Source organism: Podarcis muralis, chromosome 1, assembly GCF_964188315.1.
Source record: "Podarcis muralis chromosome 1, rPodMur119.hap1.1, whole genome shotgun sequence".
Lineage (NCBI taxonomy): Eukaryota > Metazoa > Chordata > Lepidosauria > Squamata > Lacertidae > Podarcis > Podarcis muralis.
Window position 1 is genome coordinate 66,875,773 of NC_135655.1, and position 16,468 is coordinate 66,892,240.

At 40.3% G+C, this 16,468-nt stretch overlaps 1 protein-coding gene across 11 annotated transcripts in view; it reads right to left on the bottom strand.

Annotated features, from left to right (window-relative positions):
* TEAD1 (TEA domain transcription factor 1) overlaps nt 1-16,092 on the bottom strand; it is a 180,730-nt gene extending 164,638 nt beyond the window's left edge. For 6 of the 11 annotated variants that reach the window (XM_028731025.2, XM_028730992.2, XM_077930335.1 and 3 more), the window contains exons 1-2: nt 15,674-16,092; nt 14,744-14,889 (exon numbers count right to left, since the gene is read on the bottom strand). The gene's annotated coding sequence lies outside the window, so the exon portion shown is untranslated. Of the gene's footprint in view, nt 1-13,515; nt 13,538-13,565; nt 13,700-14,258; nt 14,283-14,743; nt 14,890-15,673 lie in introns of those variants that run through there. The other 5 variants (XM_028731008.2, XM_028730977.2, XM_077930310.1 and 2 more) reach the window with 5 other exon arrangements.
* Nucleotides 16,093-16,468: the final 376 nt, after the last annotated feature.

Below are 16,468 nucleotides of genomic sequence, written 5' to 3' on the forward strand. Positions count from 1 at the left end.
CAAGCGACAATTGGGTTGAGAGAGAAATTCCTTTCTGGCCCTGTCAACCAGCGAGCCAAAATTGCTCAGTGAAGGCTCTAACCTCTCAGAGCAAAATGGCTGTGAGCTCGAGGGGAAGCAGTCTTATATAGGCTTTTCCCTCCCCTCTTCAGCAAGGGCTCATGGGGCAGCTTTTTCCTGTGAGCCCATCACACAGAGAAGATATTGGGCAAAGCCTTGCCCAGGATTTTGCTGTAATCTATGGTGCACAGTGCCACCGGGAAAAGATGTCCCATGCTTATTGGGCTTAAAACTGAATTCCTGTAGGTTCAGAATATCTCAAAAAAATTCATGAGTGAAACACATGTATTCATACAGAAATTAAAGGACTATATTTGGTGGTGGGGGAGACTCACTAAAAATAAAATGTGTGTGCAACAGGAAGGATCTGCTTATGCAAATGTAAGTACAGTAAACAACTCTTATAGATTGGTTATATTTTGTTTAAGGTAACGTATTTGAACACCTTACTGCTTTGATGCTGTTAATAAGAAAAGCTGTTATAGGAGCCTTGCAAATCCATTTAAATTGATTCTAATTAATGAATCAATCACTAGCCACTGACTGGAGTGAATAATTTGCTGCCGCAGGCCTCTAATTCCTACCTGAAAATCCACATTATAGTGATAAGTTGCTTCTTGGTCTAACACTGAACTGCGCTGCTTTTAAGTCAGATTTAGGATATTTTGTTCAAACAGCTAGGAAATCCAAGTCCCAGATTTATCAATTCAAAATTGCACAGGACTCAAATTACAGCAAGCAAAGAACTGGAGATAGATTAGGTTCAACAACAATACAGTTCTGAAATTTTTAACTTTAAGTATCTTTCATTAAGCATCTTCAGGATAACATGATCCTTTATGGCACCTGAAATAGAGTTATTTGTATATAATTTGATTATACATTTTATTGTTCAACACAAGTCTCATTAGAACTGTGACAAAACAGTGGCTGCTCCTTCAAGTTCTAATTCAACATTTGACTTTGGGGCCTGCCTGTATGCCATAGCATAGGCATAGGTTAGCATGCGTATTTTTCTCTGAATTAACGTTGGAAGAATGCTTCGCTCAAGTAGCTACAAAAACCACCACTACCCCAAAGAAATAAGTCTACATCCACAGTGAGAGTTCCCATTTCAAAATTTGAAAGGTGGGGCATAACTTCTCCAATAAGGAAATAATATTATTAAAAATAGCCTACTGCCTTTAGAACAGGAGTAGCCAATGTGATGCCTTGCAGATGTATCTTACAGCTTTATCACCCACAGGTGGCCATATTTTGCCTCTACTTCCAGTCTTTGCTATTATTACCTCTTACCTGTTTCAGAGCACCTCTTTCCATCCTCCTCTATCACTGGACATGCTGGCTGGGAGTGATGGAGATTGAGTCCAGAAGCATCTGGACAGCCACAGGTTAGCCACCTCTGCTTTAGAGCATCATAGATTTTCAGCAGTTTAACTATTTCCAAATCAGTGCATTGTTTTAAGATTTCTCTATGGTAACTATCAGGCCGATACACAAAGCACGGTGCCAAAGTGTGGTCCCTAATCAATCTCAAAGCCATTATACTGCCATATTTGTTTTGGCACAGAAATGTTCAGGTTGGATAGGAATAGCAGCAAAAAGAATGGGAAAGCTAATTGCTTTTTTGGTTGTTGTTTCAGTTTAAGTCAATACTATCAGAGAAGTACGTTTTGCAGACAGTGCAAGGGATTAAAATTAGGGCTAATTTTGACTTTACATAATGAACACAGCTGAATAACATCCATTTAAACAGTAAAAATTAAAAGTGAACACTATACGCTACACTGTGGTTCACATTCAGAAATAGGTTATGTAGTCAGAATGGCCTTGGTTATGTAGAACCAACCAGCTTTCATTGCAAGAGACAAGCCAGGAAGGTTGTTGAGGAAGCAGAATATGACTTCTTTTGTTTTACTTCTTCCAAGGTTTCTCTCTTCTCTCCAGCCACTATTCTTGACTTCTGTATCTTTGCTGCCAATTTTTTTTAATTAAAAGGAAAAATCAAAGGGGGGGGCTGAATGTAGCAGTTTTGGGAAAAGCTGCAAGTACGTTCATGAGTTCATGAATGTCATGTCACTCATTTTTACATCCTGAATGTTTACGGTTGAAAAATCCAGATAGCAGCTCTGATTCACTCTTGCATATGCCAAGGTATCCAGACATCCAAAATCAAGACCACAGATTATAAACAGCTTCAGCAAATTGAGTCAAGTGCCTTTGTTCCTCAGATGTACATCTTCCTATTGCTTACAAAAGCACCATACACTAACCACTAACACTGTTATAGCCAGCACTAGGAAAGGAAGTTATTCAAGTCTGGATTTCCTGCTTATGGATGTAGCCAAGAACTGAGAAGCTTGTAGTGGTTTCAGGAACTGAGTCATCTAATGATTCATGGATAAGATACTGATTTTAATATGTGCCTAATCACAAGACTAAAAAAACTTGACAACCAGCCTAGATGAGGTTTAATTTCTGGCTTAAAGCAGAACAAATCTGTATTGTGGCTGGGGGAGGAAGAGACCCCAAACATTACAACTCATCATCACTTTCAACTTTTTAAAATGGTTTATTTCCCTTTGTATTCTAAAAGGCTTTTAAAGCATAAAAAGGAGAGGGGGCGAAAGCTTCTAAGACAAGACCTATCCTGACTTAGAAGAAACAAATGACAGGTAGGATATGCTATTGTGCTCTTAGAAACAGATATCCATATTTTTAATCAACAAAATCCACTAGTGTATTGCTCTTACCAATCCACAAGATTCATGTAACTAATGGGAGTTGAGCTAGTGGAAACCAACTAGAAGTTCCATTTCCACGGCTGATCAGCATGAAAGCAGAAGCTGGCACACACAGTACCTGCCGGAGTACAGGAACTTGTACTCTTGAAAGCAGAGACGTTTCCAAGCGCAAATACGGAATTCATAACTAGCCACCACTTTGTAGGTCTGAAATGTTTTGGTTGTGGGGGAAGGGTATATATAGTAACCTAAACTGCAGGCTGCCTACCTAAGCCGACGTTTGAGAAGGAAAAGTGAGTTTTCATCTGTGGAAAAATACTGGCTAGCCCCCCCCCCCCCCATTTCTGAAAGGGAGGCTCAGATGCCACAGTACAGTAACTCTGGAAAAGGAAAACCGTTGTGGGAGGCCCCCTGATTTTAGGATGCGTGTTTTACCAGCGTGTTTAAAAAGAAACAAAAAAAGTGTAGCATGCTTTTTAAAAAAAGTAAAACAGTTGACAAGAAAAGGCCAAAGTGCACTCTGTGGCTGGCAGTCATTTTATGGCTTTAGTCCTACAGCAGATTTACTTAGATGACGTCAGTGGCTCCAATCCAGCTTTTTCTTTGGTAGCATTTACCACTTGCCTCTTGAAGCCTCCACTGTGCTACAGAGCAGCAGACCATAATCAAAATTCCCTTTGTGAAATAGAGTTTACCTCAGGGCACACAGGCCTAGCTAGCTGAATTGAAGGCTCTTCACCCTGCACTTCATGCCTAGAAATAAATAGCCTACAATACTGTACTTTGCCTCAGTACAGAAGAACCATTAAAAGCAGGCTGATACCTTTTTTAAAGGTTTTTTCCCCCTTTTTCTTTTGGTCTGCTCCAAAAATCTCACAGGCTAGAGTATTACTTAATATTCCAGACCTATCACATATCATGATAATACTTTGCAGGCTATTGGGGCCTCATTTAGAATGGGAAATGCTTGTACTTTATGGAAGGTTTTCCATACATACCGTTCTAAAACATCTGCCAAACAGTGGTAGATACTGTGGTAGTCAGTTCCTTTCAGTAGGAGGGCAGTTTGAGTTAGACCCTCTGCATGGCTGCTAGGATTTGCCAGCCCAAGGGCAAGATGGAATGCTGCTTTCCTACAAACCTTGTTCAAAAATTGATAGGCTTCCCCCAGAATATGTACTCCTTCATTCTCTTCCACGGTAGATATTACTATCCTCATTTCTTGTTGACCATAATGATGATTTAGTTACCCCTGCACTGATGTTAACTATGGTCATGCTAACTGATTACCTCTGAACCAGCGCTTCAGACCTACTTCAAATTTAAAGTTTCAAATTCAGAAGATGGAAGCCCCAGTTAGCAAGAAATGTGGCTGATAATACAATATTGCCAGGCATCTGCCAAAGACCCACATCTCACTGGGGCAAACTGACAAGAGCCCTCTGGACCCTTATGCAATGAGCAGATCGACTCTTTGAGGGAAAGGAGCCTGTGGAGGTTGTCTTGCCCAAGGATCTTCCAAAACCTGGAGGCACTGATGCAAATGGGGCTGTCTAAAATAACACTTTCATGAGCTCCATTAACGTGAGAAGCTACCACTGGATTGATCCCATTTCCCACTTCCCCTGAACACCCAATGCTCAACATTGAATTGCCACATGTTCAACAGAAGCATGTTCGGTCTTCTACATACACACAGATGTGTGTGTGTAAAGCCCCTGCATACTTCTGCTGGGCACACCAGTATTTGGAGGTGTGGCTCACAAGCATCACATATTCTGCAGGGTCAAGGATGACAAGGAAGTGAAAAATTGCTCCGGAGAAGGAATGGTGACTGCAGGCTACCTCTTAATTGGGAAGCCAAGGTCTGTGAGATCCAGCGTTGCATTTCCCCCAGGCTATACAAAACCTCGATTCCGTTCTTTGCCTGCCACAATCTCTCAACTGGACAACCTGCACTCTTCCCAGCATGAAGCAACTGTGACACTCCCAATCTTTATGACCAGGCACACCTCTATCCCCAGGTAAGGTCCTTTCAGTGCTAGATAGTATTAGTTATGTTTTTGCTATGCAGAAGACTGGGAAGTCTATATGCTACACACAGGCTAGGAAGGAAGGCTCGCTGAAATCAAAGAGACTAGGGCTGGACTGTTCCCGTATATTCTGAAAGTATGAAAAGGATCAGTAGCTGAAGGAGGGGCAAAGTTACTGAAAATAATCCAAGTATGTTTAGGACTATAAGAAGTGTCCTGCTTTATGAGACCAAATGCTTAGGTTATTTTGCATGCTGTTTCCCAGGATGGGCAGATGATCATCAGAAGCTTAAAATCAGGACACAGGGCTAAAAACCATCTTCCTCTGTTGCTTTCAGGTGACTTATCTTTGAGAATGTTGACTTGGGACATGGAGGTACTATACAATCATCATGACTAGCAGCCATTAGGATCCTTATCCTCTATAGATCTGTCTAATCCTCTTTTTAAAGTCATCCTGGTTGGCGGCCATTGCTACATCAAGAAGCAATGTAGAGCAAATCTGAGTTCAATGAAGTTCTGTTTTGTCTATCCTCAATCTCTCACCCTTCAGCATCACTGGATGACCTTAGGTTCCAGTATGAGAAAATGAAAACAGTCTCTAGCCACTTTCTCCACATTACACATTATACATCTGCATCTCTCTCGCGCGCGCACACAACTCCAGCTAGTGTTCCCAGTTGAACTGTTCTGTCACCTTTTTGACAGTAAGTACCAGCAGCATGTTTCCATTTCTTGTTCAAGAGGAGCCTATCCCTTCTGTACAGACCTCCCTTGTCCCACAACATCCCTAGTACCTAAATCCAAACTCTTGCTCCTGATACCGCCATCTAATCCATATACAAGTGGCACATAGAAATTATCCTTCCAACTACTTTCAGGATGGAAAAACAAAAGCAAAGAGCATTCCTAAAAGTGATCACGACCAAACAAAATATATTTCTCACCAACATTCTAAAATGCTTTCTAACATTGCCAGTCCCAAATTATTCTCAGTTAAAATAACAGTCCAAAATTAGTTTTAAAATGCTTGTTGCTTTTTCGGGAAGATAAGACTCCTCCATGGCCACATGCACACACCATGCCTGCAGCTGACCCAGTTTCCTCCAATTCATTGAATACACAAGATATGCTAAAACTATTCAGAAAATGAGACCTAAGCTGGCAGAGACCTAGTGCATATCCTTAAACAAAAATACTGCCAATCTGCCCTGGTCATCATCAACACTGTGAAGCATACTGAAGAAATGTTGGGACTTGAAATCAGTGGTTAAGGTGGTCTGAAAAGAAAGAATATGGTGGCACTAAACAAGGGCACTGCTTAGAGAGATACCCTCAAGCATGTAGAATAAGACAAGCTAAGCAAAGAAAACAGAAGAGGGTATATAACTTTAAACAAGAATGGTGTTGGGATGAAGGGGCCAAGGGAAAGGCCCCCTGAGGCAATGAATGTTTCGCAGGGTCAGAGGGCAACATAGAAGGATTCTATCCCAAGGCCATTTAATGAATGTGAATGAAAGACTATTACAACTGATATTTTCTGCTACACAATACAGAATAGGCAATGGTGGGGCTTCTACCACATTCTGGGTCTGCTGAGAATTTACTGTATTCTTTGAAAGACCCAAATCAAATAAGATTAAGGTAAAATTAAGGATAAGATGTATTAGATTTTATTACAGTGCATTAATCATATTTGAACCCTGAATGAATAAATACGATGACGCAAATATTCTTTTTCCAGAATTTTTTGAAGATCACATTCATCCCATTGATTTGATTTAGCCTGTTTGTTTAGGCTGCAGACCTATGCAGTGGGCAACTTCCTTTGCCAGCCCTAAATAAATATTTTATTTACTGAGATATTTCTATACCACCTTTCATACACAACAAGGTGCTCTACAAAAAACAGAAGCACAACAACATAACCAATTCAGAATAAAATAATAGCTACTAGGGTCAATGGCAGATAGTTAAAAGAAACCAACTGGAAATAAAGGCCAGAAATGATGGTGATGATGATGATGATGATCCTGCCCATCTGGCTGGGTTTCCCCAGCCACTCTGGGCGGCTTACAAAATATCTAAAAACACAATAAAAACAACAATCCTTAAAAACTTCCCTAAACAGGGCTGCCTTCTGATGTCTTCTAAAAATCAGATAGTTGTTTGTTTCCTTGACATCTGGAGGGAGGAGTTCCACAGGGAGGGCGCCACTGCCAAAAAGGCCTCAGAGCCATGTATTTTCAGCATACTTAAATGTAGGAAGCTGCCTCAGTTCTGAGGGGAGACAGTGCCACTGAAAAGACGCTCCCCGCCTGGCCGCCTCTAAGCAAACCACTGAAGCTCATGCCACAACATGTCTCAGATGCAAACCTCTCTCAGCATCTTCATACATTCAGGTGAAAGGGGCTTTTAAAAATTATGCTTTCCACAGACACAAAGTAAACTACAAATGCAAATCATGACCAAACATTTAGAAATTATGAAGCTGGACATAGCGAAAGCATCACAGGTTTTAAATCCGACTCCCAAGTTTGGTAGGTAGCCATATGACAGTTTAGCACCTAAGCTACACTCTAGAATAGTGGTACCCAAACTGTTTCTTTTTCCATGAACCACCTGAAAACTGCTGACAGTCTTGGCTGACCACTTACGACTTTCCTACCTGTTGCAGGAAGTGGAATATGCTATGCTAGAGGCTGCATGACATTTAATTGTATTTTATTGGTTCTTTTATTTCTTACATCTTGTTATTTTATTGTATCCCATATAATTCAAATTGCAATACAATAAAAGAAATAAAAGAATCAATGAATATACAATTAAAAATCAATATGAATGTTGCCATTCATCACCCAACTTCAGCTACAAATCCACAGACATTTCGCAGGCTGCCTTAATGAAGCTGATGGACCATTGGTGCGAAACCCTGCTCTTTGATACATTGACGCACCCTTCAAAATGTTTACTTCAGAATTGTTTTTGAAGAATACGATCCACTCACTAACACCAGAAGGATGAAGGCTTGAGGCAAACCACATCACTGTCATGAGAGTCAAAAGAATTCAAGGACTGCAAAAAATTCAGAAAGAATTCCAGAATGCTTTGGACCATGCCCTGTGTTCTTTGAGCTTTACAACTAATCCACAGTTTCTATTTCTTATTTTCATGACCACTTGCCTGTAGACGGGAGAGACCAGCGAGAATCTGCGATAAAAACGAAAGGACTAGAAAATTTGCAAACAGTTATGCTGCAAGGTATTTGTAATTTGCAACATCACTGTTCACATGCAGGGATGGACCAAAAAAACAAAAAAGGGGGTTGGGAGAGAGAGATTCCACTGAAAGGATAAAGGAATATTGGACACCTGAATGAGTGGAGCCTGTAGCTGCTGGTGATTCAAACACGAAGCATATCAAAATGCTCTCGATAAGCTAAACTAGCAGATAGCTTATCTGAAGCATATACTAGCCATATGGTGCCACAACTTCTGTTGCCTGTTGCTAGCATAACAATAGGCTACTGCAGACTTCTACTGGAAGCACTATTTGACAAACTGTCAACAGCATTCCCTCCCCCCCAGAGCTCAGGGGCAATGGCGTGCATGTCTATTTGCATTAATAAAAAAAAAAAAGCAGGTGAACAAAGAGTAAACCAGATGTCAACTTTAGAAATCGAGCTGTCTGGTTTAGGAGAGTTAACAGAGGCAGACAAACTGCTAGAGCTCAAAGCTAGACAATGAGCTTCTCTCAAAACACTCTGGCCTAGGGGAGTGGCTATTTAAAACACTTGGCTTCTTTTATTTCAGCACTGTGGAAGTGAATTCTGCTCTTAAGTGCTGGCTCAAATGAAGTCATTTTGTTTCACTGGGGGTTTCTTTGCATTTCAGCAATGTGAGTGTGCACTGTAGCGAAGAATGAAAATGCATGATTTTTTTTTTTTAAAAAAATGACTTTTCACTTTTAAGCATGAAATCCAATACATTAACCAACTTAATGCTTTGATTCTGTACAATACAGACAAATCCTGTGAACAGTTCGTTTAAGTTTAAACAAAATGGAAGTTATTATCCTCTTGTGCAAGAACTTTTGAACACTAGGCTGAATTGGAATTTACAACCCTGTCTAATGCCATAAAGGCAAGGTGTGAATAGTGATAGATAAGAATGATTTACAGTTGGGCTTTTATAAAACTGACAGATTCACATCTGGTTTACATTGCAGAATCATACAGATCCTTTTTCATGCTGCAATTATTTCTGTTCCCTCTTATGTTTTTCCTAAAAGCATCTCAAAAACATTGACAAAACACATATTAATATCCAGAATAGTGGCCCATGGTGTTTAACTGAATGTTATTATCTGGATTTTGTGTTATTTTTTCCACAATGAAATCTAATAAACTAAGTTCAATGTACCGGGGGGGGGGCGAAAGAGAGAAGTACACCCCAACACAGTCAAATACAGAAAAATTAATAGATCTCTCTGTAGCAATATGAAAAGTCAAAAACATAAAATCTGAAAATGTATTTTCCTATAGAACTGAATATATATGACATTTTTGGGTTATCTTTTAGGATTCATGTTAAGTTGAGAATGCACCTTGAACTCCTTCCAAAAAAACAGTACTGCACTGAATTATGATAATTAGAAGACTGTGTACATAAAAAAGGCAGTGCAATTGATGCATACTTTGAAAGAAAAAAATCTTACTGCACAGAATATAAGTTCAATATGTTCTCACATAATTAACATTTCCCATAATTAGCAGCAGTTTTCAGTTTATGTCCCAATAAAAGTAATAGCATCCATTATCGTTTTAGATTCCCAAGCAATGGCATTGTAATTGCTTTAAAAACCATGTTTAACTTTTGCTCCCGATAGCACTTTTGAGATACCAGCTTTTTCCTCTCAAAAATTATGCATCAGTTTGGAAACACATCAGGCAGTTGTGTATCAATGGCTAGAACAAATCAAAGACATGGGGAAAGCTAGAACTCTATGGAGGCAACTTGGATCAGTAAAACAGGGCGTAGAAAGAACACTCACATTGTCAAAAGAAGCAAAGAAGAAAAAGGCAAGGAATTAAAAGAATAGTAACAGATGTTACTGATTTCATTTGGCCGCCTTTAAGCAAATATTACCATCATTTTAAGGGAATGCTGAAGATTTGGTTTGTCACAAATCACTTCTCTTCCCTCCCCACTTGAAATTGTTCCTCAAACCCACCTTCTCCAAAAAGTTTTTTCCTTGCCACTTAGGCCCCTTCTTCAGTTGATTTTTTAAAATACCTTACGTACACACAGCTGCAGTTGACCATATTTATCCCTTGTTATTATTTTTGTCCTTCTCTCTGTGGCATCCCCCACTACTGTAAGTGCCTAGAAGCAGAGATCTGGATTTTTTTTTTTTACTTGTGCTAAACCGTGTAACACAACACGTGTTTAATGAAACTATTTAAACAAATAACTTTCTGCTCAATCATCTCAAGCTATAAAGTAGGGAAGTACCCTCTTACAATATGGAGGGTGCTTTTTTAAAAAAAAAAATCCTCTCAGCATGCAAAAATTTCCAAAGAAAAAGGTACAACAACAAATAAAATGCACCATAAAGTATGTCTGTGATCCTAAAGCCTTTTCCCCCTTTTTTTTTGCCATTAAGCTTTGGGACAGTAAACCTTCAAAAGTAGACCTGTTCTAACACCTAGGATTATTATTTTTATATATAGAACTGAAATCTTAAATTCTCCCACCAAAATTAAGAGGATTTAATGACACCACTACGGCCCTCTCTTTTAAGTCTTCAGACTCCAAACAGCATTATAAAATTTTATTGAGAGATTTAATGTTTGGCTTGTTTTATATTTTAAATACTGTGTTTGCTTTCTGACCTTGGGTTCACCCGAAGCAGGTGGGATATAAGTTTAAAAATAAAAAAAAGAGTTTCTAGTAGCCCTATCCTAAATCCTGCAGCATTTGCAAACCAGTGTCAGGATGAGGCTTCACAAATGGTTACATCAGTCCAGCATCACAAGCTATGGATGTTACACAATCCATGTAGGGATATTATACACAGCTAGAGAAACTCAAGTGCCTCAAAGTGCGTATGGGCCACGAAAACACAGGAAGTTGCACTCTTTATAATCCCAGATTATGAACTCCACAATCATAAAAGCACAAGAATGAGACTACTCTGGAAACTGATGCCACTCTGTACGTCATACGACATGTTATACAACAATCTAATAATAGTAGTAGTAGTAGTAGTAGTAGTAGTAGTTGGTTGTTATTTTACTGCTCTTCCGCCTTGTCTGCCCCAAGCATTGGCAGGAGAAAACAGAAAAGAAAGACTCTCAAGGGAGCTTCATGAAAAAAGGTGCTGTTAAAAGTATTTATTCATACTTTTGCCCACTATCAAATAGAGATTCCACATACAGAAGCACATTTCCTTAATGCACATATACATCTGAATACATAACTCCATTTGAGTTGTGGTGCTCTCTGGACCACAGTGAACAGGCAAGATGAGACTTTTTATGTGGATGGGAGGACCTGCAGATCCAGAGCAGGATTGGGATCTTGATATCTAAAGATGAGGATTCAGTGAGGACTAGCATCATTAATGCTTTTGTAGGTAGTGCAATTGTCACATTTCTAAACATAACACAGCTAGTGATTTACATAGTATACAGTGTTAGTTTAAACTGAAATCAACATACAAGGCACTGCTAATGCCTTTCCCTAGTTACCTCATGTACTGCACAATGCTAGCCTTGTCTACTCACAAGTAAGCCCTATTGAATTTGATGGAGCTTACTCTCAGGTAAGTGGAGTTTGGAATGCAGCCTACTCCCAAGTATCAAGTCCAGTAAGAGTCTTCAAGTCTAGCAATACAAGACCCAAACTTTCAGATTTTCTCTCACATGGAAGGTTTCATTCCAAAATAGTAAATAGCAATAATTCAGTTTCAATGCAGTAACTGAGTACTGTATCTGTAACAACACACACATGCCAATAAAAGCCCAAGAGACTTTATCTGCTGTGTGTGTCCCTTTAAGAAACACCCCCCCTTTGCTGTTCCTGTAACAGTGCCATAAATCTCTTTATAAATCAATGGACCTACAAAATCTACGAAATAATTTCTGTTCAAATTTGTGCCCTGTAGTACTTTATGGACAGTGTAATATTTTCCAAGTTGCATAACCAGGTGATAATATATAATCATTGCTTATACTTCAATTACATATTTAGGGAAATATTTTAGTTAAAACAGTGGTGTAAATGACGTTCTTCTGTTATACCATTTTCTGACAAACCACAGTATAAAACAATCTCATGTACATAAACATATTAAGTATTAAATCAGCAAAGTTTTGATCACATGACTACGCATGCACATACCATTTTAACACGAGCACCCTGATGCAACAAATCTTTAAATCCTGAACTAATGAAGTAGCTTTAGGAAACTAGGCAGCAAGTTCTACTATTTCAAGTGCAATAAAAATGCATTATTATATTAGAAAGATCACTGGTTTAAAGTGTGAGCGCATATGCTGCATCTTGTATGTGTTTTGGGGAGGGGGGAAATACACAGTTTAAGAGATTATTCCTTACTGTCACACACAATCCAAGCAAAGCTCTGAATTATGGAAATGAGCCCCAAATCAGGTTTTTTTCACAGTAAGTACAGACTACACAGCCATCTTACTGCTAAAGGGTATGGATTCACAACTACATTTTGCTACAAAACAAAAAGGGTACTTTTACCCTTCAAGTATCTCATCATAAGAGGTCTTTGCATTCTGGCCCTCCTATACACTTAAGCAGTCACATTTAACACTTCATTGTTCTTGAATAACTGGGATATCGATTGTACCCTTTTGCTGTGTTGAAGCCTGAGAATTTTTAAAGTAGGGTTGCTGATCTCTGGAATTACATCTTCTACAGTTTGGGACTTTCTGCCTTCAAAATAGCTGAGCTTAACTTTCATTATCAAGGGAAAGCACCACAAAAAGCCTAGATTGCTTCCTAGACCTAGATCATCATCCAAGCAAGAGAGAGAAAGAAATCTACTTTCAAAGTATTAAAGTAGCTTTCCAGTCACACATACATTCTTCAAACACCAAAACCCTTCCAGCTGGAATTCACTAAGGACCCAGATCTCGCTTGTGCTAGGACTGTTCTTTTCCACTGTTTACTAAACTTCCCTAAAAGCAGATACGATTCAGCTAAAAAGCCCACATAAAACCAACATTTCACTCGAGTCTCCTCCTTGTGATAAGTTTAGTGGACGCTTTCCAGGTTTTGGTACTGCATACAAAACGAAGGCATATCAAACATGTATCAAACATACTTTTCATATTTTCAGCAGCACTAGGCATCTAAAACTATTTGCAAACACTAGGCAAATTTAACAATGAGGTACACTACTGTCTCATTAATACTTTAATGTCATTCCGCATAAAGAAAAACATAAAAGCCATTACAATGGTCAAAATAGGGTGCTAATCAATACACCAGATATTTGATCTTCCTAGATGCATCTAAAATATTTAATGCAATTAGTGCCTCCAAGCTATAAATTATATTGTCAACAAATCAGCACAGAAAAAGAATTGTGAAAGCTTGTCTAACTGCCAACATAATTTCCTTAAAATAAAAAAAAGATAATACCCTTGAATCAGCTCTAAAATTCAGATAGGCCTGAAGAGCTTTCTGTTCACCTTTTGAAGTGTTATGAATTCCCAACATTCCATTTGAAAAATATGTGGCGCATGCATATATAGAGGCAGCCTCTGGAATAAGGCAATGTAACATTGCCCTCTGAATTATCTGAAATCTCCTTAGCATGCACCATCAATACAGTCTAATGTCCTTGCAGTGGTATTTCCCAACTATTTATAGAGATGGCAAAACACTATGTACCCAAGGGCAGCCATTCCAAATTTAGGATTTATTAAAAAACAAAAAAAGTTGCATGATATAAGAGCATGTCTCCAGTTACTATTTGTGTTCCCATTGCATTGTACATAATTATCCTTCCCTTTAAGCAAATTCAAGCTGCCATAAGATTTACACATCAATATAAAATCTATATTAAATTCAGAAAATGCAGTCATTAATTTTTTTTTTAAAGAACCACACTTGATACTTATACGTATGTATCTCAGAAAACTACAGCTAAGGGTGCTATCTTTCCTTTTTTATCAGCAAAGGGAATAAAATGCTAAGTGCTCCTGATAAGGAGTTTTAGCAGAGCTACTTTTTTTTTTATTGGCCACCTTAAATCAGAATTTACATGTGTAATATTTTTAAGTCACCCCGTGCAAATGAAGTGTGATCTAGGAAATGTTTTAAAAGATTTCCATATTTTACATCACTAGCAGCCATTTACAATGAGAAAATAAAGAACATACCTGCTCGCTAACTTTTGAAACATTTATTGAGGTCACTTTTCATTTCCCCAAATCAAAAACAGATACTTGCTTCTAATCGTTTAACAACTCTCCTGAGAAACACAGGTGGCTGGTATTTCATTGTTTCATAAATATTTTTATACAGTGACACCAATGAGCATTAAATAAATCCATTAAATCAAGTCCAGGGTTGTGTGTGCTTCCTTCCACCCCACCACCCCTTCAAAACTGAGTTTTACTGTTGGAGTAACACAGTATCTCTCTCTCTGTCTCTCTCTGTGTGTGCCTTCTTGTGTTTTGTTTTGGATTGTGATAAACTAATTTCCCACCAAGACTAAGTGGACTTCCTTTCTTTGAAAGTGTGAATTCTGTGAACAAAGACTACTTTCTGCCCTCTGGGAAGCAGCTCCATTAATGTGTAAAGAGGGGATGTGCAAGATCCCTTTAAAAGGTTAAGGGGAAATAAATAATCCTAGGGTTCCTACCGAAAGGAAGTTTTCCAGGGACAATATCCGCGTTTTGTTGGAACTGCGACTTTGTCTTTTTTGGATACAATGTTTCTGCTGACTCCGGAAAATTTTCCACTTGAATGTGCAATTAACCAGCAGTGGCAGCAGCAGCAGCAGCAGCTCTGGAGAAAGCAAAGAAGCAGCAAAAGAGAACATTCCTTCTTTCATCTTTAAGAGGGAAAAGAAATTAAAAAGGGAAGAAGGGGCGGGAGAGAGAAAAGCAAAAAGCAAAAACTCAAAGCTCTTAAAAGCCAGCCAAATCTCAGATCCAGCCACTTTTCCAAAGCTCGGCACTAGGGAGAGAAACTCGAGGGATAGGATCAATTTACTTTGCAAGGCCTGATCTGCTCCCAACTTATTCCTTCTTGGCGAAAAATGTGAAAAATGCCAAAGATTTGTCTGTGTGTGCGCGCGCGAAAGAGTGAGTGTGTGTGTTTGAGGGCGCGAGAGCGCGCGCGCGCCCCAGGCTGCAAAGCAGTGACTCAGGCAACTAAATGAAAGCAGCAACAGCAAGAAGGAGCAGAGCGAGAGAGGGAGAGAGGAACGGCCGCCTGTTGCAGCTCTGCCTGAAAACCCCCCAAAGCAGCCAAAACTCCACTCAGAAACAACTCCCTCCACCTCCCAAGGCGACTTTCCGGATTTCGTTTTATTTTGCCCCCCCCCCCTTCACATTTCCCAGATCACCTGCAGAGATTGAGAAGAGAGGAGGAGGAGGAGGGGGTCGTGAAGGAACGAAAGAGGGACGATCGGCATGATTCTCCCAAGTAAATAACAGAGGACAACCCCCCCCCCCCGCTCCTCTCCTTGCCACACAAAGCAACGCGAAATCTGCAGGGAAGCAGCCAGCTCCCTCCAGCCCCCACGCGCCCCAACAAACAGCCAGACACAGACCCGCACAAAACTTACCTCCACTCCACTCCCCACCTTTGCAAACACCACCAGCCTTTTGCAATTCAATTGCAAACTTCTTCCAGCTTTCCCCTGGGGACTTGGCTTGCTTAATTTCCAAGCCTTGGTGTTGTTTGGTAATTTTGGGGGGGTAATTTTTTTTTAATTTTTTTCCTTGTTTTTGCTATTATTATTGTTGTGGTGGTTATTTTGAAAAAGAGAGAGAAATCTCTTAATGTGTGTGTGCGTGTGTGTGTGTGTGTGTGTGTGTGTGTTTGGGCTCTACAAGCTTGTTGGCTTGCGGGATTATTGCAAGCCCTTGCCAGTGCTTCGTGACTGCCCCCAGACCGGTGGCGGGCAGGGCGGGCTGGGCTTTCGAAACGGGCTTGTGCGGCGCGAGCGATGCTAAGAATGTTCGGAATGAGAAGAGGAATGAAATGAACGCGAGGAGCGGACTCTCGACAGCGGAGGCGGAGCCACGGGCCGCGACAGCCCGGGGAGGCGGAGGGGAGGAGCCACCGAGCAGCTGGTGACCTCATTGGAAAGTCCGGGGAGGAGGAAGCCGGAGAGGGGAGGGGAGGAGTTTCTGGGCAGGGGAGGGAGGGGAGAGATCAGATCGCATGGGGAGGGGCGGGGGGAAGAGGTCACCGAGAGCCACCTGAGCATCAGCCCGAGGGCAAGAGCGCGGCGCTGAAATGGGATCCTCTGCTCACATGCCGAGGCACAATCGGGAAGGCGGAGCGTGGCTGGCTTTGCGCACCGAGAGAGGGGGAAGAGGGAAGAGGATCGTTCCAGCTGCGACTCCCATCGGAG